The sequence below is a fragment of the Cnephaeus nilssonii genome, assembly GCF_951640355.1.
Source record: "Cnephaeus nilssonii genome assembly, chromosome: 8".
Taxonomy (NCBI): Eukaryota; Metazoa; Chordata; class Mammalia; order Chiroptera; family Vespertilionidae; genus Cnephaeus; species Cnephaeus nilssonii.
Window position 1 is genome coordinate 21,517,907 of NC_137079.1, and position 27,127 is coordinate 21,545,033.

General features: G+C 40.4%; 1 long non-coding RNA gene across 1 annotated transcript in view; it reads right to left on the reverse strand.

The window, feature by feature from the left end:
• The window catches only part of LOC307104639, a 199,056-nt gene extending 190,983 nt beyond the window's left edge, over positions 1 to 8,073 (reverse strand). Inside the window, exon 1 of the long non-coding RNA XR_013813918.1 lies at positions 7,990 to 8,073. This is a non-coding gene — a long non-coding RNA (uncharacterized lncRNA). The remainder of the gene's footprint in view (positions 1 to 7,989) is intronic.
• Positions 8,074 to 27,127: the final 19,054 nt, after the last annotated feature.

Below are 27,127 nucleotides of genomic sequence, written 5' to 3' on the forward strand. Positions count from 1 at the left end.
ATCCTAAAAATCAACAAGTTCTATCTGTTGTGGTTACAGAGGAAAAGGCCAATACAAGCTAGAAATGACAGCCCCAGGCTTGCTCCACACGATTCTCTGTGATTTTACAGAAGCTGGTGATTCAGAAGTAGAAGTTTCTCCAATCAGGCATTTACACAAAAAGTGACAGAGTTTTAAGTTGCAAATTACCTTGCTAATTTAAATGTGGGGCAAAATATAGTAGAATAGGAGAATAATTTGTGGAAAAACAAGTCAGTAGTTTTCATAACATCTGAGAACTGCAGTTTCATTTTTTTAACATAGTGCATAGTTGCTGCTCTAGGAACCAGAGAAATAGATTCTTAATTGTTCTTTAATATTATATTTACTTCAATCAAATAAATGTCAAGGTGTGTTAGCTGGAAATGTTGAGGGTCATTAGCTCTGACAATGGCATCATGTCCTCATGATTTCATTTACCTTGATTGGCTGTACAAAGTATGTAAATGCAGCCCAGCAGACATTCTGAGAAAAGTTCTGGCCTTGAGACTTAATAGTGAAAGACATTTCAGCTCATAATTGGTCAAAATCCAGAGAATACACAAGCTTATGAAGAATCAAATCTTTGGGTTATAGAGATTTAAAAAATAATCTGCAGTTTCAATAGCATTCAGACCTATAGCAAAAGTATTCAGTTTTTATACTAATGACATAAAATGCAAAATATCGTTTCCAAAGATGTCCAGGAGATTCAGTAATTTCTTAGATAGAAGAAACACACATTTAGTAATATTGAGAAGTTTTAATCAGCTAACAGCGATTGATTATAAATAGAGATCACGTCTTTAGCAGTTAGTTATGCTTTTTGAGAAACTTAAGAGAGGCAAGAAAAGGGAAATGAATTATTTTCCTAAGAACTATATTGTTAAAAATATATTCTTCCCCTAGAAGTTTAGTCATATGTCACTATTTGTTTCCTTAAAATATAATCATGTTTAATACCCTAAGCCTTAAATACATCTACTAATGATGTATTTAGTTGGGGGAAAATAAAAGGAGAGACTTAATACTTATTGAATACTAGAGGCCTGGTGAATGAATTCGTGCATGGGTGGGTCCCTAGGTCTGGCCAGCTATCAGGGCTGATCTGGGCCAGGCTGATTGGGGCCTTCCAGCCTGGGGGATGCACTGGGGGGAGGGACTGTGGGAGGTTGGCCACTGGCCCCCAAAGAGGGGGCAGCCGGCCCTCGGTCCTCCTGGGAAAGGAGCCGCGCCCGCCGCCACTACCCTGGTTCCCCGTCGCAGCCTGGGCCCTGAAGGCGCTGGTGGAGTCAGGAGAAGAGACAACAGTCACCAGGCTGGGTGTGGAAGGAACAATGCCAGATGCCGATGCTGCGTCGGCGCCGGTCGTTCTGGTCATTCAGTCCTAATGGTCGCTTAGGCTTTTATATATATAGATTTTTTTTCTTTATTGATTAAGGTATCACATATGTGTCCTTATGGTTCTTTTAGTCCTTTGGTTTTACAGGGCTCTTGGACCAGAGGGCAATAAAATATATCCCTGGAATATGTTAAATGTGTTCAGAAGAAAGCAAGGAACTAGGATAAAGTTGAGGACCCAAAGTATTTCCACTGAGGACATTAGACAGACCAGAAAGATCTAAGGAGGGAAGCGGAAGTAATGGGATTTCAGATATAAATTATCTACATAATGTGTTCCTTGTTAAAATGGGCCACCAGATTTAGAGAACAAAGCAAATGTGTTGAACATGATTGCCTTTTCCAATTGATTTAGCATGTGTTATGGACATACATTTCCAGATCTCTGGGCTGATAAAAGTGAACTAATAGACAAACAAATATCATCTTATCATTATGATAGAATTCCCCAAGCATAAGAAATTATTACTGAAACCTAAAAAATTAGTGAGGTCCATAACCCTCTTGTAGGTTGGATTGTGAGAATTAGTGAAAGATTTAAATATTAGTGGTAGGTGACAGAATCTTCCTCTTAGCCCTAGAAAAATAGAAAGAGAAAGAGAGGAAAGGAGCTAGTGCTATAATCATGTGACAAATAGTGTCTGACACAGAGAACACAGTCCAAGACATAGTCATCATGTGCTAAGATCAGAGGCAAGATTCATTTATTCTGCAAAATGGCTTAGTTCAGGCATTCAGTGAGTCAACATGTTCCCTTAAGACACAGAGCAGTTGGCAGACGAAGTAAGCTCTTTGCTGCTATCTTTGCCTGTAGCCCTCATGGTAATCTTGTCAACAACACTAGTATAACAAATTGCATCTGCTTATTTTTGCTGTTTCCTAAAGGTGAGAAAAGATATTTAACTTGAGGTCCATCCTCGCTCTCTTGTTCAGCAAACATTTTCTGTGTAGTTCTCAGATCAAGGCACTTATAGAAGGTCTTAGGGATGGCAAAATGTGCTGGGCAAAGATACTGGGTCTCTCAGAAGAGAGCAGTGGTGAAAAACAAACATGCAAGCAAACAAAATATGAATGTGGATTCCTTCAGATGGGAAAAGTGATTTGTTTTAGAATTTCTGCCTTTATGTGGTATGTGTGTGGGTGTGTATAAAAGGGACATTTCAGAATGCCTATGGTTTGGAGATAGGCGATTTGAAAATATTCTCCAGGTATCAGTTGACTATTTTCCTTCTCAACCCCTTAATGATCAGTAATTTTCAAATCCTGCACTTATCGAGTCATGAGGAGGGCTAGTTAACACTCAGATTGCTGGTCTCCCTTCCCAGAGTTTCTGATTCAGTAGGTCTAAGGTGGAGCCCAGGAATTTGCATTTCTAGAAAGTTCACAGACGATGCTTGATGCCCCAGGGATGAGAGCCAGATCAAGTCTATTTGGATTATTACCATGTATGTATTTATTTTCTTCTCTACACAATAAGTTGCTTCAGGAGTTTTTATTCCAATTCCAGGCTACCTGATATGGTGTTGTTTAGAAAGCAAATCTTTATCATTATTGGTCCTAGCAAGCTTGTCAGTCATTCACAGCTAACCAGAAGCTGGGTCAAGTATATTCCAGTCTGAAGACACTGCCATTCCAGGATTTGCTTAATAGGTATTTCTTTTTTCCCCAACACAAACAGCTCTCTTTGGCATGCTTTTGTTTAATAGAGTTGTATAGTTTTTTTCTTCTTTGCTCAAGTTTGTTTTTAAAGCAGTTTTTTTTTATTCATATAGGCATATGAGTATTTAATTCACATGCCACACAATTCGTCCATTTAAAGCATACTATTACATGACTTCTCATGTATTCACAGAGTTGTGGAGGCATCACACAATCAATTTTAGAACATTTTCATACCCCAAAAGAAGCCTCACTTTAGCAGTTCCTCCCCCTCCCCTCCCCCATTCCTCCCAACCCCCCATCTCTGAGACAATACTAATATACTTCCTGTCTTTATGTATTTGCCTATTCTAAATATTTTATTTATATGGAATCATACAAAATGTGTTCTCTTGTGACTGGCTTCTTCCATTTAACATAATGCTTTCAAGGTTCATCTGTGTTGTAGCATGTATCATTGCTTTATTGCTTTTTATTACTGAATACTATTCTATTTTATGGATATACCATTTTTATGGATTTATTCATCAGGAGTGGAAATGCTGTAGCATATAGTTACTCTATTATTAACCTAAGCTGTCAAATTATTTTCCAAAGCTGCACCAGTTTGCATCCCTAACAAGCAAAGTATGAGGGTTCTAATTTCTACACATCCTTGCCAACACTTACCGAACTATTTGATTATAGATACCCTAGTGCAGTGGTCGGCAAACCGTGGCTCACGAGCCACATGCGGCTCTTTGGCCCCTTGAGTGTGGCTCGGCGTTAGAACCACTTCTTCAAAATAGACTCGCCCAGGCCGAAAACCGACTTCTGCGCATGGGCCACGAAGTTTCAATCGCACTGTATGTGTGCACCCGCACGTGGTATTTTGTGGAAGAGCCACACTCAAGGGGCCAAAGAGCCGCATGTGGCTCGCGAGCCGCGGTTTGCCGACCACTGCCCTAGTGGATGTGAAGTGATATCTTATTGTTGTTTTGAGTTGCATTTCTGTAATAACTAATGATGTTGAGTAACAATTCATATGCTTATTGACGATTTATATAGCTTCTTTGGGTAAATGCCCATTCAAATCCTTTGTATTTTTTAATATTTGATTATGTATCCTTTAATAAATGAATTGTATAAGTTCTTTATGGAGTCTGGATATAATTCCCTGATCAGATAAATGATTTGTAAACATTTTTGCCCCAGTTTATGGGCAATTCTTTTACTTTCTTGAAAGTTGTCTTGACTTTCTGTGAAGCATAAATGTTTTCTTTCTTTTTTTTTTTTAACATTTTAAAGTTTTATTTTGATGAAGTTCAGGTAATCTATTTTATTCTTTTTTCTCTTGTGCTCTTGGTGTTACATCTAAGAAGTCTGTGTAATCTAAGATTATGAAAACTTACTTCTAAGTTTTTTTCTAAGTTTCAAAATTTCAGTTGTAAAATGAAGTGTTTAGGAGATTATCTCAAAGCTTGCTTGCAAACTGAAAGCTTCTAATTTTCTTAATAGAAAGTATGTGTGCCCACTTATACCTCATGGAGGAGGCCTGAGTTGACTAAGGGCTAGAGCAATAATGCCAAAGTGCAATCCCTAGAACTGGAGGAACCTGGGAACTTGTAAGAAATGCGCATTGTGTGTTCCACCCCTTTTCTCCTGAATCAGAAACTGGGGATGGGGCCCAACACCTGCATTGTAATAAGCGCCCTCCGCCCCCTGGTGACTAAAATACAGACTAAAGTTTGAGGAACACTGAGCCAGGATATTAGAAAAGACTTAATGGAGAAGAAGCTCTGAGTGGCTAATTAGATTCTAACTAAATCAATGGTTCTCAACCTAGTCTGTATGTCAGAACCCCTAGAGAAAAAAACAAGTCAGATATCAAAATCTGGCTTCAGCTCCAGAAATTCTGATTTGTTTTGATTCTTCCAAGAATCAGTATCTTTGAGAATATTCCAGTTGAGTTCTATTAAGACCCAGATTGTTAAATAAATTTTTATGCAAAAAAGGGGGTTTCTGAGAAATTACATTGCTTATCAAGGTTACAGGACTAATTTGAACTTTAACCCAAGGGTCTGAATACTTAAGTCAGTCCTAAATCATGTTTATTTTGTTGCATTTCATTAAGTTTTTATATAGTGATATTTTAAATTGATCTTAGAGAGAGAGAGAGAGTGAGAGATCAATGTGACAGAGAAACATCTATAGGTTGCCTCCTGCACATGCTCCGACCAGGGATTGAACCTGCAACCTGGGTATGTGCCCTGATCAGGAATTGAACCCTCCACTCTTTGGTGCCTAGGTTGATGCTCCAACCAACTGAGCCACACAGGCCAGGACTATTAATTAAGTTTTTAAATTACCAGCCACCTTTTGGAAAAAAAAAATCACAGAGTGAAAGTATTTCAAGCACTTAGTTGTCTATATATTTGCCAAAAAAAAAAAAGGTCCAAATCTTTCCATATTAGGTCATTAATGTTTTGTTTTTTTATTTTATCAACAGTTGTCCAAATACCTCTTTACACACCAACCTACACACACCACCCAGAGTTCTAATTTCCTATGTAAACATAGGTACAGTAGTCCCCCCTTATCCATGGGGGAAGCCACAGATAGTACCAAACCATATATGTATAATACATACAGACCTATGATAAAGGTTATAAATAAGGCACAATAAGAGATAACAATTAAAAAATAGAACTGTTATAACAATATACTGTCATAAAAGTTATATAAATGTGGTCTCTCTCTTTCCAAATATCTTTCCTTATTTCATGGATAGAAGATTCATTCTTACCATAGATCTTAACAACATCAGCATAAGGTTGTTTTCTTTTCTTATTAAGTTGAGAACTTTTACCTTTTCACTTAAAGGAAGCACTTTACAGCTTCTCATTGGCATATCTAAACTGGTAGCATCACTACTCTTGCACTTTGGGTCCATCATTAAGTAAAATAAGGGTGACCTGAACACAAGCATTGAGATACCAGGACAGTCGAGGTGATAACCAAGAAAGCTACTATGTGACTAATGGACAGGGAGCATCTGCAACATGGAGATGCTGGACAAAGGGGTGATTCATGTCCCAGGCAGGACATTTAGAAATTTCATCACATTACTCAGAAGAGTGTGATTTAAAACTTATTGTTTATTTCTGCAATTTTCCATTTACAAATTTTGGACTGTGGTTGACTGGTGGTAACTAAATCCACAGAAAGCAAAACCACAGATAAGGGAGGACTACGATATGAGGACTTGTTCATATAGGATATCAAATAAACTCCCTTGTAAGTTGACATTTAACAGAATTACAGCAATGGAAAATTGGAAACAGTCATCTCTATGTTGGCAAATTTCCAAGAGGAGTGACCTAAAGGAAAATATAACAGAACCAATGAACAGTGTTTCCTGGGCATGTACTAACCATGTCACTCACTGATGGCTTTGGGAGTCACTTACCCAACCAGGATAATTTTTTAGAGTGTGATTTTATATCTTTGAAGATACTCTGCTTTTAAAAGAACTGCAGAAAGACAATTTTATTTTTTAGTTCTTTTGCCTAATATATTTTTAAAAAAATTTTCTTTATTGATTAGGGTATTACATATGTGTCCTTATCCCTCCATATCCTTCCTACCCCCTCTCATGCCTTTACCCCCCTGGTGTCTGTGTCCATTGGTTAGGCTTATATGCATGCATACAAGTCCTTTGGTTGATCTCTCCTCCTTACCACCACCCTCTCCTACCTTCCCTTTCAGAAAGACAATTTTTAGCAAACAAGTTAAACTAGTGCCACCCACTGCTTCACTGAAACTTGAAGTGAAATAAACTGTGCCTTTCCAACCGTGTTTATTCCTCAGGGTTGTTGATAGGTTCCATAAAGGACTCAAATCTCCCATTTCACTTTATTTCAGACTATTTTAAAACTTCAATTAAAAAGAAAGTTTGCACATTCAAATATATCATATGAACATTTAACACATTGCAACTGACCATGCATTATCTTGACCACTTATTGATTAGTTTCACAAGTATATGTTATAAATTTGGAATTGTTTATATTTGTACATGTAAATCTATCTAATAATAGGATAATATGCAAATTGGTTGGGATACTGTCACGTAACAACCTATCAGCAGGCTGTGTCTCCGCCCCTTGCGCCGGCCCGGAGACAGGCTCACATCCCCAACACCGGCACGGGGCCCCGGGATGTGAGGCTCGCATCCCCGCCCCCTGTGCCATCCCGGGGACGTGAGGCTTGTGTCCCCGCCCCCCTGCACTGGCCGGGGGGTCTGCAGGTACACAGAAAGGCCCCTCCGCCGAGGGCCCGGCCAGGGGTCCACAGGTGCACGGAGGTCCGCAGGCCTCCGCTGCGGCCTGGCCTGGGGCAGGGTCATGGCCGGGCCTCCATGCGCCCGAGCTGAGGATCCGCAGGCCTCCACTGCGGCCCAGCCCAGGGGTCTGCAGGCCTCCCCCGGCTCTGGCCTACCTCTTTGGGGCAATCCATTGAGGAGCCCCGGATGGGTGAGCAGGGCCTACCTCTTTGGGGTGATGGACCATGGGGCTACCACACTGTGACAGGGCACAGGCCAGGCTGGGGGACCCCCCTCCCCCACCCCGAGTGCATGACTTTTGTGCACCAGGCCACTAGTATACTAATAGACATACTTTTATTTATTAGGAATTTTGTGCAACTCATTACAAAACCTGATTCTATGTCTACAAAGTTTGAAAATCACTGACCTAGAGAAAGATAAATAGGAATGCTAAAGAAGTCTCAGAGCTACTGGCCATCATCTAAATAAAATAGCCACCTGGAAGAAAATACTTTCAGGTGTCTGAGGCATACTGACATCTACTTTTTTAACTGGGTGGATTACTAGATTGACTTTACATATATGACGTGTGTAAAGATACTTACCCAGCATCTCTAATAGCATCAAATTCTGCAGATCCATTTTCTCCTTTCCTTGTTATATAATTCTGAGTTGCTGATACTCCCCTCTCCCTCAGTGGTCTGTAAATAAAGGATATATTAAACTTGGTTAAAGAAGAAAATGATCCCTTTACAAATTCTCTTTTCTTCACCAGCTGTAATCTATACCCAAAACTGAAAGTAGGAATATATTCATGAATAGTAAATCCATAATGGCAAAGTTATGAATATTGAAGAAATGTTTCCTACTCTCTCACTTATTGTGTCACCCATTCCAAAAGCTATGATCTCCCACAGATTATAAACAAATATAGTCATTGCCAGTCAGGGGTGGGGAACCTTTTTTTCTGCCAAGGGCCATTTGGATATTTGTAACATCATTTGTAGGACATACAAAATTATCAACTTAAATATTAGCCTGCTATACTTGGTCAAACATTTCATTAGCTTACCATTGATGCCTTGGCAGATCAAATTATTTCTTGGGCTACATAGAGCCCCGCTGGCCGGACAGACCTCACCCCTGGATGAACCAAGGTTTGCTTTAACAGCACTGAGTCCCATGTCAGAGGTAACTTAAACATAGTTGATATCCTGCTCACTTTGAAAAAAAAAAGTATGTATATATATTTTCCAAGAGGAGTGACCTAAAGGAAAATATAACAGAACCTATGAACAGTGTTTCCTGGGCATGTACTAACCATGTCACTCACTGATGGCTTTGGGAGTCACTTACCCAACCAGGATAATTTTTTAGAGTGTGATTTTATATCTTTGAAGATACTCTGCTTTTAAAGGATCTGCAGAAATATATATATATATTTCAGAGAGGAAGGGAGAGGGAGAGAGAGAGAAAAAAAACAAACATCAATGATAAGAGAGAATCATTGATTGGCTGCTTCATGCATGTCCCACACTGGGATCAAGCCCACAACCTGGGCATGTGCCTGACCTGGAATCAAATCATGACCTTCTGGTTCATAGGTTGACACTCAACCACTGAGCTGCCAGCTGGGCTCCTGCTCACTTCTTATGCTTACTGCTGGCTCAGCCAGAACCACATTTTAAGGTCTATAACTTTAATCTTTGTCCAGGTAAGCTCTGAGTTTCTATAATTGTGTCAATAATAAAGGGTCCACTAAAGGGGAATGGTCCCTACTAGAAAAGCTCTGTTCAGCGCCCTTCTTAGCCTTGAAGGATTATGGGCAAGAGAAATTCTTCTAAAGAACAAAACTGAGGGTGGTCAGGAGTCTGTGCTTTTCTAGAAAGCAGAATATGGTACTAGATATTGTTTTCTGTCCCGACCCGCGGGGCAACAACACGGACACCAGAGACGAACCTAAGAGAATGAGACAAACAAGGAACGCGAAGAATGGAGGCAAGACAAATGGGTTTCTGATCAAGCCTCAAAATTTTATTCTTACAGCGGTGCCTTATATCCAAGTCAGGGAGTGGGAGGTGGGGCGCGGGGAGTGAACTGTGGACCTATCAGTGCTTGCCAGCAGGGGCTGCAGGCAGGGGAGGGGGTATGAGGAAGTAGCCGTGGGTGCACGTGGTTTCTAGAAGGGGAGATGTCTAGGAGGGATGGGGGCTGAGCGGGTCATGTGGGTTAGATAATTTGCTAAGGTTGTAAAGGGTGTTGACTATAGATAAAGGATGGGGCAAAGGGTGCTGACTATAGATAAAGGATGGGGCGGTTGAAGGGCAGCTATGCGAAGAATGCTTTGTCCTCAGGCATGAGGAAGTAGGCCTATGGTGAGGACCAAGTTTCCATGAGGTTCTGTTTCATTAGCTTACTGAAATAATGTTAGAATTAATTTGTCATTGACTCTTGGCTCCTGACAGTTTTCCACATTGCCCTTTTCTACACTGGCATTTTTAATGTGATGATCCTACTTTTCCCACACTTTGTAAACTGCAAGTATTAAAGATGGTTGCTATTTTTCTAGGTGTACCGGTTAATAATGGCGGATTTTGTAATCAAAGAAAACACGATAATTTCAAGAGAAACATCAAAAATGCTTTATTCAGAGTAATGTCCATCACTAGCTACACATTTCCCCATCCTTCAGGAAATTTGTGGATACCGTCCCAATAGAACTTCTCTTTTTTTGAGGCAAACTATTCAGAGATCCAATTTTCCACTTCTTCATGGTGAATACTGCGGGTGGGTTAATACTTGCCAGGCAATATCTTTTTAACATGTCTTTAACTGGTTTTGAAGTGTGTGATGGTTTATCATCATGAAGCAAAATTATTTTGCCGTGTCTTCTGGCACATTCTGGTCGCTTTACGATCAAAGCATGGTTCAAATTGATTATTTGTTGTTGGTACCGATCAGTATTAATGGTTTCACCTGGTTTTAGTAGCTCATAATACACCACACCTTCCTGATCCCACCAAACGCAGAGCATTGTCTTCTTTCTGAACCGATTTGGCCTTGCAGTGGATGTTGATGGTTGACCTGGATCAACCCATGATTTTGTGCATTTGGGATTCTCAAAATAAATTCACTTTTCATCGCCAGTCACAATTAGATGCAAAAAAGACTTTCTTCCGTGCCGTTGAAGCAACATTTTACTGATGACTTTTCGGTTTTCCATTTGTCTTTCGTTTAGTTGATGTGGAACCCACTTTCCTTCTTTAAAATATTTCCCATTGCTTGTACATGATCGGAAATTGTTTGCTGAGCAACGTTTAATCTTTCTGCAAGTTATTTTTGAGTTTGACACGCATCTTCATCCAATAATGCTTGTCATTGTTGGTCTTCAAACTTTTTCAGTTGACCTGGACATTCTTTGTCTTTTACATAGAAATAATCACTTTTAAAGCATTTAAGCCAGCATTCACAAGTATCTTGAGATGGAGAATGTTCACCATAAGCTTCCCGAAGTATACAATAACTTTTTCTCCAAAATAAAGTAATGAATTAAAACTTCCCACAAATGCTCTTTTTTTGGCACAAAATTCGACATTTTTAAGTGTAAAAATATCTATGTTGTTAACACCTTCAGAAGATTTGACATATGAAGTTTTGAAGCTTGCTTTCAATACAACAAAATAGCATACATATCAAATCGCATCTATAGCAACATATGTGTAATTCCATCTATTGAAAAAAATCCACATTATTAACCGGTACACTTAGTAGCTCAAAGATGGTAGAATCACAAGGAATGCCTATGGATCTAATTACATTCGAAAATGAGATGTAGAAAGTGGACAATGATTTTGTTTTTTTCTCCAGTGGGGCAAATCAGTATGGTTGTGCTTATTTATATACAAAGCAGCATCTACATTATAAAAGGCCAGTGGCCATAATGCTGTAACACTGTAACACTGTAATGACCAAACGACCAGTCACCAGGAGATGCATGGAGCACCTCTTGGGCCCTCCCCCCCAACATCCCTCCAGGGTCGGTGGAGAGTCGCGGGGTGCCGGCAGCATTGGCAGACCGTTGCAGGGTGCCGGCAGCATCCGCAGAGCATCATGGGGCACTGGCAGTGTCCGTGGAGCATTGTGGGATGCCAGCAGCATCTGCGGGGAGTGCAAGGCATCGCTGGGTGGTGGACATGGCCCTGATCGCAGGCTAGGCCTAGGGGACCCTACGTGCGCACGTTTTAATCGTGCGCTGGGCCTCTGGTATTATAATAAGCATGAACTTTTTTCAAATTGTATGCATAGGAAAGGGTGTGTGTGTGTACATATACACTGAGAAGCTTTGAGACTTAATGTAATAGAGACAAATTGGAGTGGCTACCTAGCTTCCAGCACATCGCTGGTGACTGTTTCCATGCCTCTCCCTCTTATGTACATAACATCCTACTGCGTGGCCATAGCAACTGGTTTAGTGATAAGCACTTGGACCAAATCAATTCACTAGGTCTCCTATTCCAGTATTTTTCAAGCAAGAACTGGTGAGAAAGTGACATTTTGGCTTTTGGTCATAAAGCTATAAAGATGTTAATTCAAAGCTTCCATTTTTATTGTTGACATTCCCACTCCTAGACCTTCATTCACATTTGGTATTCCCTCTGGAATTCTCTTCCCTTGATTTTTGCATGGCTGGCTGCCGCTGATCATTCAGTCCTCAGCTCAAATATTACCTCCTCAGAGGGAGCCTTTTCTTTATTTATACAACTCTCAAGCTGTCTGCCTCACTGCCCAGCCCTAAATCTGTAACCACTTACTTTCCGTTAGGTAATCCTATTTCGTTTTCTTTATAGCTTTTATCCTTATTTTAAATAGGCACCTGTCTCAGTCTTGGCTTCTCTCTCTTTTTTTCTTTTTTCTCCCAAACTTTGAGCTCTAGCAGAAGCACATGGCCTCATAACTATTACCCTCACCTCTACTATATCAGCTTCAGTTTCATCTTTTACTGCCATCATTTCACAGTTTCAATTCCTAAGATAATTTCATTGGCTTCCCCCCCCCCAAAAGCCATGTCAGATGGAAGCAATCAGTTTAAATATAACCTAATCTGGGGTCAAGTGCACACTCTTCTGTTATGGGAATAATCCTTTCCTCTTTCCTCATTTTCTCAAGTGGCTGGTTTTCACCAGGAAAAAAAAAATGCTTTGCAGTGTGGGTTCCCAGACCAGCAGCATCAAACATCACCTGGAAATGGGTTAGAAACACAACTTTTCAAGCCCCACGCCAGACCTACTGAGTCAGAAACCCTAGGAGTGCTTTAATAAACAGCATTTAATCTGTGTTTTCACAAACCCTCTAGGACTTCTAGGTACCTGGAGACAAGTGTGGTTGCCTAGCTCCCTTTCCCACAATACTTTCTTCAGAATGTAGATTAATAAAAAGGGAAAGATAAGTCTACACAAAAACCATACCTATAGCTAACTTAAAGACAGAGCATGCCCAAATGTCAAAATAACTCTAAGTAGAATAAGAAAGAAAAATGACCAATTAGACTTCATTAAAATTAAAATCTTTTGTACTTCAAAGGACACCATGAAGAAAACAAAAAGACAAACTATAGAACAGGATAAAGCATTTGCATATTTTATATCTGGTAAGGAATTTACTTCTAGACTACATAAAGAATGTCTACAGCTTAATAAAAAGATAAATACACCAATTAAAAATGGGCAAATGATATATATAAATATCTCTCCAAAGAAGATGTATAAGCATACAAATAAGCACATTAAATAATGCTTAATATCATTAATCATCTGAAAAATGCAAATCAAAACCACATTGAGATATGATTTCCGAATTACTAGGATGACTAAAATAAAAAGATAGATAATAACAAGGATTAATGGAGATATGGAGAAATTAGAACCCTCACACATTGTTCCTGGTATGGTAAAGTGGTACAGCTGATTTGGAAAACAGTTTGGCAGCTCCTTCAAGAGTTAAACATTGTGAATGGTTATATGATTCAATAATTCCACACCTAACTATATACCCAAGAATACTGAAATACATGTGCCCACATAAAAACTGGTACATGAATGATAATAGTAGCTTTATTCATAAGAGCTAAAGCTGATGAATGGATAAGTAAAATATGGAACATTTGGCCATGAAAAGGACTGAGATACTGAGTCATGGTATAATATAGATGCATCTTTCCCGGGGATGGAGAAAGTAGAGAATTGGGAATCATTGCTATCAAGTACACAGCTTCCCCTTGGGGTGGTGCAAATGCTCTGGAATTAGGTAGTAGTGATGGATGCACAACAATGTGAATATACTAAAAATCGCTGAGTTGTACACTTTAAAATGGTGAATTTTATGTTGTGTGAATTATAACTCAAATATTAAAAAATGCAAAAAAAAAAATCCAGGGCTAAAACTTGAAATCACTATGTTAAGGGAAGGAAGCCAGACACAAAAGGCTACATATTGTAATTTCTCTTTATATGAAATGTCCAGAGTAGGCAAATCCATAAAGACAGAAAATAGATTGGTGGTTGCCAGGTGCTGGGTGGAAGTGGTGGTGCATAGTTAGTGACTGCTAATGGATATGAGGATTCTTCTGGGGGTGAAAATGTTTTTGTTTTGTTTTGGTAAGATTCTTTTTTAAAAATATGTTTTTTATTGATTTCAGAGAGAGGAATGGAGAAGGAGAGAGAGATAGAAACATTGATGAGAAAGGAACATAATGGATCAGCTGCCTCTTGCATAACTCCTACTGGGGATCAAGTCCACAACCCAGGCATGTGCCTTGATGGGGAATTGAACCGGCAACCCCTTGGTTCCTGGGTCGATGCTCAACCGTTGAGCCACACTGGCCAGTCTTTTCGTTATTAATTCACTGTTATTATTAACAAATTGTAGCAAATAAGCCATATGTTGGGAAAAACACTGTAGTAATTTCACTAACATAAGGAAATATCACCTATCTACAACTATAGTCTACATATTTAAATCCAAGAGTCACCACTTGTAAACAATGTTTGGCGAATGATTGGCATGTGATCACTCTGCATGCCGCATGACTTTCTGCAGCAGTTTCAACTCATCCATGCCTGAGCCATGTGCATTTATTTACTAGAGGTGACTGGTTAAATGTGTGCATTTATTAGACCTATTCAGTATAAATTTAAAATTACAATAATACATATAGAAAACTTTTATGTGAAATGAAACGTATCCTACACACTTAATTTTAATTACACAAATGAATCTACGTAAGTAAAAACAGGTAAACCAACTAATTTGCCAGTTCTTTAACATACACATTTGGAAAAAAACATATTTTATTATATAACTAGAGTCCCGGTGCTTGAAATTTCATGCACTGGAAGTGGGGGCCCCTCAGCCCAGCCTGCACCCTCTTGCAGTCTGGGACTTCTTGGGGAATGTCCGACTGCTGGCTTAGGCCCGATTCAGGGATCGGGCCTAAGCCGGCAGTTGGACATCCCTCTCGCCATCCAGGATCCCTTGCTCCTTACTGCCCGCCTGCTCGTTCTTTACCGCTTGGCTCACTGCTCCTTAGTGGTGCCACGGAAGCGGGAGAGGCTCCCGCCACCACCGCTGTGCTCTCCAGCCATGAGCCCAGATTCTGGCTGAGCGGCGCTCCTGCTGTGGGAGTGTACTGACTACTAGGGGGCAGCTCCTGCGTTGAGCATCTGCCCCCTGGTCAGTACGCATCATAGTGACCAGTCCTTCTGGTGGTTCTGCCATAATGGTTGCTGGGCTTTTATATAATAGATGGACTTTCAGCTTTAATGGGCATCCTTTCACCTAAATTAGTCCATTATATTGAGGTTTTACTGTATATAAATCACCTTATCTGCCTGGGTCCATCCTTATGCCATACAGAGCAGCACATTGAACACCACAGATGAGAGGACTCTACGTTGCTGATGCAGGTAACCATGCTGCTGTGCCAACCCAATAAGCCAACTCTGGCCACACCACGTGGCTATTGAAATGAACTGTGCCATGTTTTCAGCTTTCCATATTGTTTTCAAACTGAAAATGTGGTGCAGTGGTACACCACTCAGCAATGAGCTAACAGTAGAGACACTTGATGGACTTTCCACACTCCTCATCATACATAGGCATCTGCTTCTGTTGAGCTTAGAATGGCTTCAAGAATCGATTGAAAAGGATTTCTGACTGTATCTTCCTATCTTCTGCACACCTTAACAAGGCGGTTTGCTCACAGGATGAGTTGTCCCTAGAGAGGTTTCATCTTCTCTTAGCTGCTTCCTGGGTAATGATCAGAATGAAAGGAGTAAAAAAATAATATAAACCTATTTTGAAAATTTGGGATTTCTCCATGTCTATTCTTGGGCATGAAAACTTTTCTGTGAAATTAAACATCATACATTCTTCTTTTTTCCTTTTTTTCTTTTCCCTAATGATAACCCCATGTCAGCCCATTTGGCATATACTTTGAATGACAGCCCAGCCCAAAGGGACCTAGAGGTTGAAATTTATTTTTGGTTCAGACCTTTAGATTCTCTTGTTTAACCCATAAAAGTTTAAAATAAAACCATATAATAATTACTTAGTTGAGTATTCCACTTTCAGAATGCCCCTTTGGAAGTCAAGTGGGTTAAAATCGGTGGTCATAAAGGGTCTCTGTAAAATTTATAAAAATTAACTTTTTCCATCTTGCACTGACCCTTCTAGACAAAACTTCTGAGTGCATGTAAGGAACATGCCACATTTTTTTTTTGGCAATTGAATAAAAACAACAATCTTGGCACCTGAGGAGGGAACAACTTGGACCTTGGGAGATATTGGTGGGGGCAGATAGTAATGATCTCTGTGTTTCAGAATTGCCTCCGGGGCCTTCCTCATAAAGGAAAATGCCCTGTTGTGCCTTTCCCAAACTATTGCAAATGCCTTAATTTTAACTGAGTTTTGGGTTGCCATTCCTGACCACAGAGACCCAACCATGACTTGATCACACTTTCTCTTTTTTAAAAAATATATTTTTATTGATTTCAGAGAGGAAAGAAGAGGGAGAGAGAGATATAGAAACATCGATTGGCTGCCTCCTGCACAACCCCCGCTGGGGATCAAGCCCACAACCTGGGCATGTACCCTGGCTGGTTATTGAACCATAACCTCCTGGTTCATAGGTCAACACTCAACCACTGAGCCATGCCAGCTAAGCTGATCACATTTTCTCTTAACTTTCCTGACAGGTGCATCAGAAACAACAGAGGATGGCCCAGTTTCTACCTGTCATCACCTTTGATGTCTTTGCCACCATGTTCCAGTTAATCCATAGGACAAACAAATGCTACCAGGAGTGTGGTGTGGATATACATGACAGATTGGACTGACTGCCCTTTGGAAGTTCCTCCAAAAACAATGATTAAAATCAAATTGGAAAACCTAAATCTGTGACTAGGAGGCCTTCCTAGATATACTGTCAACCTCGGCCATCAGATGGATGTAAATTCTATTGAGCAGGCCCTGATAATTATAAACTTTTTCAAGTGGTATCATGTGTGCCCTCAGTACGGTACTTCTCGTGAGAAAGCCACACATTTATTAACTTGCTCCTCTCCAAAAATATGGTGACTTGTACCTTATAGGTGAACATAGAAGAGACTTTCAAATGTTTAAGGAAACACTAACAATAGATCATGCAGCCCTCAGATGACTGTAGTTCTCTCTAAAGTAAAGCTATCCCTGAATATTAGGGGACATTTCTGGGTGACATAACTGACTCATTATTTATGTTCACCCTGTATAGTTATTCACATGATGGACAGTTATCCAAATGATGAGTGTCATCTAATTAGAAACGTTGGTAAGAAATTTGTGTCTGATACAAGCTGATGCCATCAATTACACAAATTTTACCCTAGAAGACATTCAGGATAGCCCCAATTCTCTGGCAAGGGTTATTGTGGATGACAAAATTGCTTTAAACTTACTTTTTATAAGCCAAGGCACAGAGCCTGGAAAATTCCCAATACACCCTGCTATCCCCTGGATTAATGTCAGAATAAGTGGAAAAGTCCATACATAAACTTAGAGAGGAAGTCACTTGACTTTCTAATATAGAATCTGATGGCTTGTGTGGTCTCTTCAGGTGGCTGGATCTGGGGTCCTGGGAGGCCTGGCTGAGGTTACTACTTCAGGGTGGCCTCCTCCTGCTGCGTGGGGCCTTGTTCTTACTAGCCTTTATTAAATGCTGTCTGAGATGAACTGGATGGATTTTGTCCTAGCCTCTGTCAGCCAGATCAATCAGAGTAGGCACTGGAGTGGGATACTCATGGGAAAATTTGCCAGAAGCAGGGATGACATAGAATTGTTGGGAGACAGTTCTCCAGGTGTCTCCTGCATTTCTGCACAACTTGTGAAGCAGTCACTGACCGCCCCTCATTCCAGACTTGCACAACAAATATCCGTGAAAGGTAGAGGTTGTGTTTCCCTCCACAGCAAGTGACATTTATTTAGAGTCTTGGAAGACAGATATAGCATCTCCATCTGGAGCAGCAGGTAGGCATGTTCTGTGGTCACCTAAGCTCAGGGTTCCTCTCTTGGAATGGAATCTACTCCATATGGTGGTTTCATCCGGCCTTCTTTGTGTTACTGGGTCAGAGAAATGGCATAAATGCAAATACTCTGGCACGTGCTGTTACTGTAACACATGTTCTTTGTCTCTGACATAGGAGCACTATATTTTCTACCAAAAAATACACAAAGCTGTGGCAGGCTAACTCCCTGACTTGTAAGTAGAGTAAAAGTCATAGTCCTTGATACTGTACAAAGCAGTTACATTGATAGAACTAGAAAGACTAACAACTGATCATTCTAAAGTTGCTGAAACGTGGGAGGAAGAGGAATTTTGGGGGCAACATAGAGCAAATCCACAGGGCAAGCAGGAAGTACACTGTCTGCATTAATCTAGCACTAAAAAGACTGACAGTAGGTGACAGTGGGGAGCTCGTGATCATTATGCCAGAAAAAGTACGATGAAAGCAGTTTGTTAAGGTACATTAATTTGTTAGCATTTTGTAAAATGGACTGTAAATCAATGAAACAAATTCAATTCAAGTAACATATTGAATATATTGAACACCTACTAGGTACAAAGTCACTATGCTGAGCTCTACAAATGATGCAGATATGAATAAGAAGAGAAATATAAGACAGCTTATAATTTAATAAGGAAAAATATTTGTATATAATCATATTATAAGTTGGAATGAACTTAAATAGATTGTATAAATACTATAAAAATAAAGAGGTGACAGTAATGAGATTAGACATTTTAAAGGAAGGAAAGTAGATGACTTTGCTGTTTTAGCATGGTTCAATATGTGTGAGTTCCTGATCTCTGATTACTATATACTAGAGGCCCTGTGCATGAATTCATGCATGGGTGGGGTCCCTTAGGGTGGACTGCGGGGATTGGGCCCCAGCTAGTGCCCCCAGCCTCACAGCCCCACAGCCCTACCTGGCACCCTCTGTGGCCTGGTGCTGCCCCCTCACCTGCTCCATCATCCCGCCTGAGGGGCGATTGATTGGGGCTGGACCCCCCGCCTGGCTCCCTCAGCCAGGTGGTGGCCCCATTCTCCACCACTGCCACTGGTCACCACATGCAGGGCAATCAGGCCCCTGTTCACACCTGTCTTGGCCTGGCACTGCTTGCTCACCTGCTCCACCATCTCGCCCCTGTTCTGCTCTTGCTGGGGCCCATCAGGGCTGGCAGTGCCTCCACTGCCACCCGCTGCCAGCGCCGCGTCGCCCACGCTCACCATGTTTCGTGCTGCTCCCTGGTCGTCAGTGTACATCATAGCAAGCGGTCAAACTCCAGGTCAAACAATTTGCATATTAGGCTTTTATTATATAGGATGTTTCCAATGGAAAGTTAATGGACAAGCCTCTTCCTGAACAAGGTTGGAGCACGATCATTGAGAGAACATTCATTACAAAATCTACCAAACACGTCCAAGCTTTTGTGGTACTGACCTGGATTTACTCAACTTGGATCTTAGAGTTGGGATCACTCATCATTCATTGAGCAAAATATTATTTGAGATGGGGAGAGAGCAGAAGATGGTGAATTTAAGGCAAAAAGTATATCTACACTAATAAAAGAGAAAGATGCAAATTGACCGTACCTTCACGACGCCTACCAGCCAATCAGGAGTGTGTTTGCAAATTAACCCAACAAAGATGGCAGGTTAATTTGCATACGCAGGCACTGAATGGTGCAGAACAACTGCATCATTGCCATGGTGACAACGCAAGCATCCCGACCTGCCCCAGCCGCTCCAGGCCTCTGGGCAGGTGGGAAGGCAGAAAGGCGGCTCCAGGCCAGAGCCAAGACAGTGCTGGTAGCCAGGGGAAGGAAGGCCCGTTCTTGCATGAATCTTCGTGCATCGGGCCTCTAGTATCACTATAATAAATTAAGTAGCTACATATAAAATGCACAAAAAGATAAATTTGGATAACATATATTTATATTGCATATATTATAGTCTGCATATATATTAGAATTTGCATATTATGTATAACTTATTCTCCTTAATACATTCATTGGCATATGGTAAGTAGTCACCAAAAACTTATTCAATGACAAAAATTTTCTTTTTTAAATTTTTATTTATTTTCCAATTACAGTTGGCATTCAGTATTATTCTGTATTAGTTTCAGATGTACAGCAAAGTGGTTAGACTGTCATCTACTTTACAGAGTGGTCCCCCGACTGCTCTGCCGGAAGTGAAAGAGGTGACTCCAGGGCCGGAGCGGAAAGAGGCGGCTCCGGGGCGGGAGCAAAGGTGGTGCTGGCAGCCAGGGAAAGGAAGGCCCATTCTTGCATGAATCTTCGTGCATTGGGCTTCTAATATATATATATATATATATATATATATATATATATATATATATATATATATACCAAAAATGTATGCACACACTTTGAATAATTATAAAGGCAGTGTTTATGAAAATACATTTCATTTTCAAAATTGACCTATCAGCTGTTAAAATGTGTAAACATTTTTTTGATACACACACACACACACACACACACACACACACACACCAACTGAGTTAATCTTCATCTTCTCATGTAGGGATCTATTTCTGTGCTTAAATGTATAGACATGGAGAGACCCAGAAACAAGATTTCTGCTTCTATCTCTATAATTGCTCATAGCTACACAAAGGCATCGCAGAATTATCCCTTTACTGGCACCACAATGAAGCACCTGTATACACAGGCAGTGCAAAGTAAGCCTAATAAGTGCTTTCTTAGAAGTTTATACTTTTTTTGTTTTTTTGGTTAATCCTCTCCCACAGATATTTTTCCATTGATTTTTAGGGAGAGTGGAAGAGAGAGGGAAAGACAGAGAGAAACACTGATGTGAGAAAGAAACACATCAATTGGTTGCCTCCTGCATGAATTCCAACCAGGGCCTGGGCTAGTGAGGAGTCTGCAACCAAGGTAAGTAAGTGATCAGAATCAAACCCGGGACCCTTTGGTCCATAGGCCAATGCTCTATCCACTGAGCCAAACCGGCTAGTGCAAAAGTTTATACTTTAGAATAAAACATGTGAAGGGGTAGCTTTATCTGTTATCAAATTTTAAAGTCACAATTTTTAGTTTTACTTTAGCAATAAACTCCTTTGGGGCCACTTAAAGAGTGGTTGGGAGGATTAACCTGGGTTAATTCATGTAAAAAAAAACTTGGTAAATAGTAAAATGGTAGAAATATTTAAGAATGTATTTATTTATTCCAAGTCTTGCTCCAGAAGGAAGTTAAGAGTTATAATTTATATTTCTATTAATAGCTGACCATCTACCTTTTGGCTAGGAGCCAAACAACTGAGATACTACCTTTAAACATTTGTTCTGACTCTCTCTTTCCCCAGAGTTCCCATGCTGGGAAACTCCTTCCTTCAGAGAAGAGATATGCCTTTGGGGAGACTTAACTATATATATGTATAATGCTTTATTATATATTATATATTTTATGGTAAAGGTTACAGTTTTATTATAATATTTTATTGTATATATTAATTTTTATTATATATATTGTATTTTTACTAGAGGCCCGGTGCACGATATTCATGCACTGGGGGTGGGAGGTGGTGGAGCCATCCCTCAGCCCGGCCTGCACCCTCTTGCAGTCTGAGACCCCTTGGGGGATGTCCACCCGCCACGGGGAGTGGGCCTAAGCCAGCAGGCGGACACATCCCCCAAGGGGTCCTTAGCACTGCCGCGGAGGTGGGAGAGGCTCCTACCACTGCCGCTGTGCTCACCAGCCATGAGCCTGGCTTCTGGCTGAGCAGCACTCCCCCTGTGGGAGCACACTGACCACCAAGGGGCAGCTCCTGCATTGAGCATCTGCCCCCTGGTGGTCAGTGCACGTCATAGCGACCAGTCATTCCACTGTTTGGTCAATTTGCATATTAGGGTTTTATTATATAAGATTATATTTTATTTTTATATATTATATATTTATTTTTATTGTATGTATTATATATTTACCTTTTTGTATATTTTTATATTATATATTATATATTTACTTTTTTTCTGATAATACATTTCTGTCTCAGAATATTTAGAAATAAAAGGCAGCTGGAAAGAAATTAAAATTACCCCTAGAGATAACCATTATTGACAATATTATACAAATTTCATTGTTTTTCTAAAGAGCATGCACATTGTTTGAAAGCCTGTTTTAATTTTTTTCACTTAACAATATATTATAAACATTTTCTCATGTTCATAATATTCCTCAGAATAATAATTTAAAATGATAAATTATTGCATAGTGTTCTATTTGGAGATAGCATCATTACTTAATTATTATTTTTGTTTGTTTAGTGTAAATTTTTTTACTTAATGAGTTCAATATATACCTATCACATGATACAGGCATCCTATTGCTTAGATATTTACTCAAGAGAAATGAAACATCTGTCCATACAAAGGTTTATATACAAATATTCACAGCAGCTGTATTTGTAATACTCCAAACTAAAAACGACCCAAGTGTCCATCAACGATGAATGAATCAACAAAATGTGCTATATACCTACAATGAAATAATACTTAGCAATAAAAAGGAGGGGACTACTGATACATACAACAATATAGGTGAATCTCAAAATCATCGTATAGACTGAAAGAATCTAGACACAAAATAATATGTGCTGTTTGATTATGTACATCCTATAGAACACAAAGGACTCTACAGCGATGGCAGCTGTCTGAGGATAAGGGTAAAGGGAGGGATGGATTCCAAAGGAGCATGAGAAAACTTGTGGTGGCAATGGAAATACTCAGTATTTGATTTTTCTGATCATTTCATGGGCAAAATGTAAATCACAATTCATTGAGTTTTACACTTTAATTATGTTGTTTAGTGTACATAAATGATACCTCAGAAAAGTAATTTAAAAGTCTTCAATTTGACATGACAATAGTGTGTTGACATGTGATTACCAACTGAGTTCATAAATCTATTTTTACAAAAGTTTTTTTCATGTAACATATTCCTAGAGGCTATTTTCCTGGGGGGGGGGTGGTGATGGATGGTGTGAACTTTTCAGAACTTTCAGCACATATTGTATAACTGCCCTTCAAATAGATCTTAATATTTAAGTACCACTAGAAGTATAAATGTATGCTCATTTTTTGACAATTGTGAACCTACTTTTATATTTTATTTATTTTTTTCCTTTTTATTGAATTTATTGGGTGGCAATGAAATTATAAATTATATAGGTTTCAGGTACATAATCCCACAATACATCATCTGTACATTATATTGTGTGTTCACCACCCCAAGTCAAATCTTCTTCCATCATTATTTATCCCCTTATTCTCCACCCTCCACAATCACCACACTGTTGTGTCCATGGGATTTCTCTCTCTTTTTTTTTTTTTTTTTGCTCAAACCCTCTACCTTCCCAGCGCCCCCAACAACTTTCTGTCTGTATCTATCTATGAGTCTGTCTCTATTTTGCTTGTTAGTTCTTTATTTGTGCGTATTTAAAAAATATTTTTATTGATTTCAGAGAGGAAAAGAGAGGGAGAAAGAGATAGAAATATCAATGATGGGAGAGAATTATTGATCGGCTGTGTCTTGCATACTCTGCACCAGGGACCGAACCCACAACCTTGGCATGTGCCCTGACCAGGAATTAAACTGTGACTTCTTGGTTCATAGGTTGATGATCAACCACTGAGCCACATGAGCCGGGCATTGTGCATCTTTTTATACCAGTACTAGAGGCCCGGTGCATGAAATTCGTGTATGGGGGGGTGTCCCTCAGCCCAGCCTGCACCCTCTCCAATCTGGGACCCCTCGAGGGATGTCCGACTGCCCATTTAGACCCAATCCTGGTGGGATCGGGCCTAAACGGGCAGTCGGACATCCCTCTCACAATCCAGGACTGCTGGCTCCCACCTGCTTGCCTGCCTGCCTTCCTGATTGCCCCTAACCGCTTCTGCCTGCCAGCCTGATCACCCCCTAACCACTCCCATGCCAGCCTGATTGATGTCTAACTGCTCCCCTGCCAGCCTGTTTGCCCCCAACTTCCCTCCTCTGCCATCCTGGTCACCCCTAACTGCCCTCCTCTGGAGGCTTGTCACCCCCAACTGCCCTCCCTTGCAGGCCTGGTCCCTCCCAACTGCCTTCCCCTGCTGGCCTAATTGCCCACAACTGCCCTCCCTTGCAGGCCTGATCCCTCACAACTGCCCTCCCCTGCTGGCCATCTTGTGTCCACATTGGGGCAGGATCTTTGACTACATGGGGGCAGCCATCTTGTGTGTTAGAGTGATGGTCAATCTGCATATTACTCTTTTATTAGATAGGATGATTTAAACTCACTTTGTGGTCTATACAATTCTTTTCAGGGTAAATTAATAATAGAGAAGAACTAACTTATTCCCAAACTGGACAGTGTCTGGTTCTAGGAATTAGTAATTACGGGACTAAAGACAAGAGAAAGGAGTCATGTGCAGGACTATCTGTTATTCACCTCAGTCAGAACCTACCAAACCGAATCTTCTTTGCATTATCTAAATTGCTAACTCAAATCACCCAGTCTCATGGGTAGAACAGAAATCTGAACACATCCACAAAGCCCAGAAAGCTGGCTGTGGAGATCAGGACAGCAATTCCATTTGCACCAGGTCATGTAAAGAGGCTGAAAATCAGTCTGGGCTAAGATCCCCATGGTCCATGAAATCCCACCTGGCCCTCTCCATTGCAACCTCACCACCATCACCAAAGTCTGAGGAACACTGAAATACCAAATCACTGTGGCTCTCGGCACCAACCCTTTAAAAAAAATTACTGCAGATACTATTTTTTTTTTTTTTACAAATAGTAGTTTGTGTGACTTAGTGGAAGGAGCAAGTATTGGAGCTGGCTTCAAATATGTGATTTAGGACAAGTTACTTCATTTTGCTGAGGCTGATTTGGACAGTAACATTTGTCTTACAAGGTTGTTATGAGAAAAAATGAGATAATATATGTAAAAATTTACCACAATGCCTAGTTCAATGTTAGGTAAATATTAGCTCCCTTCCCAATTAAAAAAAGTGGACATGTATAAGTCCTATGTCCCCAAATAGAATGTTACTATAGCTTATGCTATCTAATCTGTTAGTGGAAGGAAAACATGACACTTATGAAAATGTTTTGTAAACTGTGGAGTGCTGTCCATATGTAAAATGCCATCATTATGTTTCCTTTTGCATTCTGTAACACCTGATCAAAGTTAGCTCTACAGAAACAAACAGAAAGTCTGTAATGATTGACTGATGAAGAGTAAAGATAGCAAATACTCAAATGCTTCCATTGGTGCCGGGATGCCAAACTACTCTTTTTCTTTTGTTAGGAAAAGAAAGAAAGCCCTGTGCTGACTATGTCTGCTGAACGTTACCTGAGAGTGCAGCGCCTGCTGCTGGGAGTGGTGTAGCGTCATTGTGCAAAACCTGGAATGGAGCCAGACAATTTATTTAAGGAAGGAAGTTTGTTTGAGGAAATGTATTCACAAAAGCAGTAGTGGCCACGATTTCTAACAAAGGGGAGACTTCAAAAAAGCAGGCTTGAAAAAAAGCATTTTCTTACCCTTGATAACAAAGGTCTATGTGGATAAGGACTGAGAATTCGGAACAGCTGACCTGCTGTTAACAAGATGCTTACAGGAACCTCAAAGCTGGGAAAAAAACCAGAGCCTCGTTTCCTAAGGGGCAATGAGCATGTGGACGTGCTGTCTCCAAACCTCCTGACAGCTTGGGAGGTCTTGGAAGATTCCTCGTATTTTTGGAAAGTGGGAAGCGCACACACATATACCCACCCCCCCTCCACACACACACACACACACACACACACACACACACACACACATCCTGGGAAACTATCCAAGTTTTAAAAACATATTTTCTCTTTATGGCCCTCTGCTGTGATTTCAACTCTGCAAAGATGGCTAATCCATAGTTATTTTTAGATATTTAACACATCATGCAATTGGTAATTAACTAGGGCAATGTTTCTGAGAAGAATCTGCATGAGGATTTTTCTCCTCTACAGCCAATATTTGTCAGCTCTTTGCAGCCATTAATTCCTTCCAGCCATGTCCAATGGTCACAATTACCTTTATTGCTAGAAACCTTGTACCGAACCCAATATGACAGGATGCAAGGAAAAGAACCAGGGAACCCGAGCAAGTGGAGTGGCTGAGAGAAGGTGTCCAGAAGAAGCAGATCACTGCCTTCTTCTTTTGGGGTAAAATGATAACATGAAGTAAAACATAAGAGACTGAGAAATACCCAGAGGAAGAAAGATTACAGCTGGTAAGCTATTCTGATAGAAGGTGAAAGAAAAATAAGATAATGTCATGGATCATTACATTAAAAACAAGAGAAAAGAGGGAGCTCTCTAGCAAGAAAATCCTGCTTATTCTAAACAATCATACAAGGCATAGCAAAGATGATTATCTCATGTTAATAAGAAGCAAGCACATTCCTTGTTCCCATCCTCTTTGAAGTTGCAATTTTTTAAAATAGATTTTTTTCCCCCCATTGAGAGTGGGAGGTAGGCTCCCCGCATCTCTTACACATTCGCTGCCGGAGCTACGCCATTTCCTTATAATTGCAAGATCTGCTTCAGAGGCATGAAATCCATGGGAGAGAGATGCCAGGACATTAGCACATTGTGAACATCTGACCTCTGGTTTGGGGAAATGATGAAATATTAATAGGTGCAGATGTGCCCATCCTGCAGTGGACAGATGTTCACTTTACACACCATTTAGGATTCTCTGGTGTGTTTGACTAGAGGATGATGAATACAATGGCTAAATGATATGGAGATCAGCAAAAGTACTAGAAAGACTAAACTTTATGCAACAGGATGGCCACATTGTTCTCCATCAGCTGGCATTGGTATAAAGCACAGCATGCTGCTGGGATGGAGATGGCTGCACCTCGGGCAGCAGTCACACTCAAGCTGGCTTGGATTACTGTGGCTCATGCACAGGTCTAATTAGAGGACAAGTCACTTTTATTTTATTATTATTTTTAATATATATTTTTATTGATTTCAGAGAGGAAGGGAGAGAGAGAGAAACATCAATGATGACAGAGAATCATTGACCGGCTGCCTCCTACACACCTCCTTTTGGGGAATCAAGCCCACAACCCTGGGCATG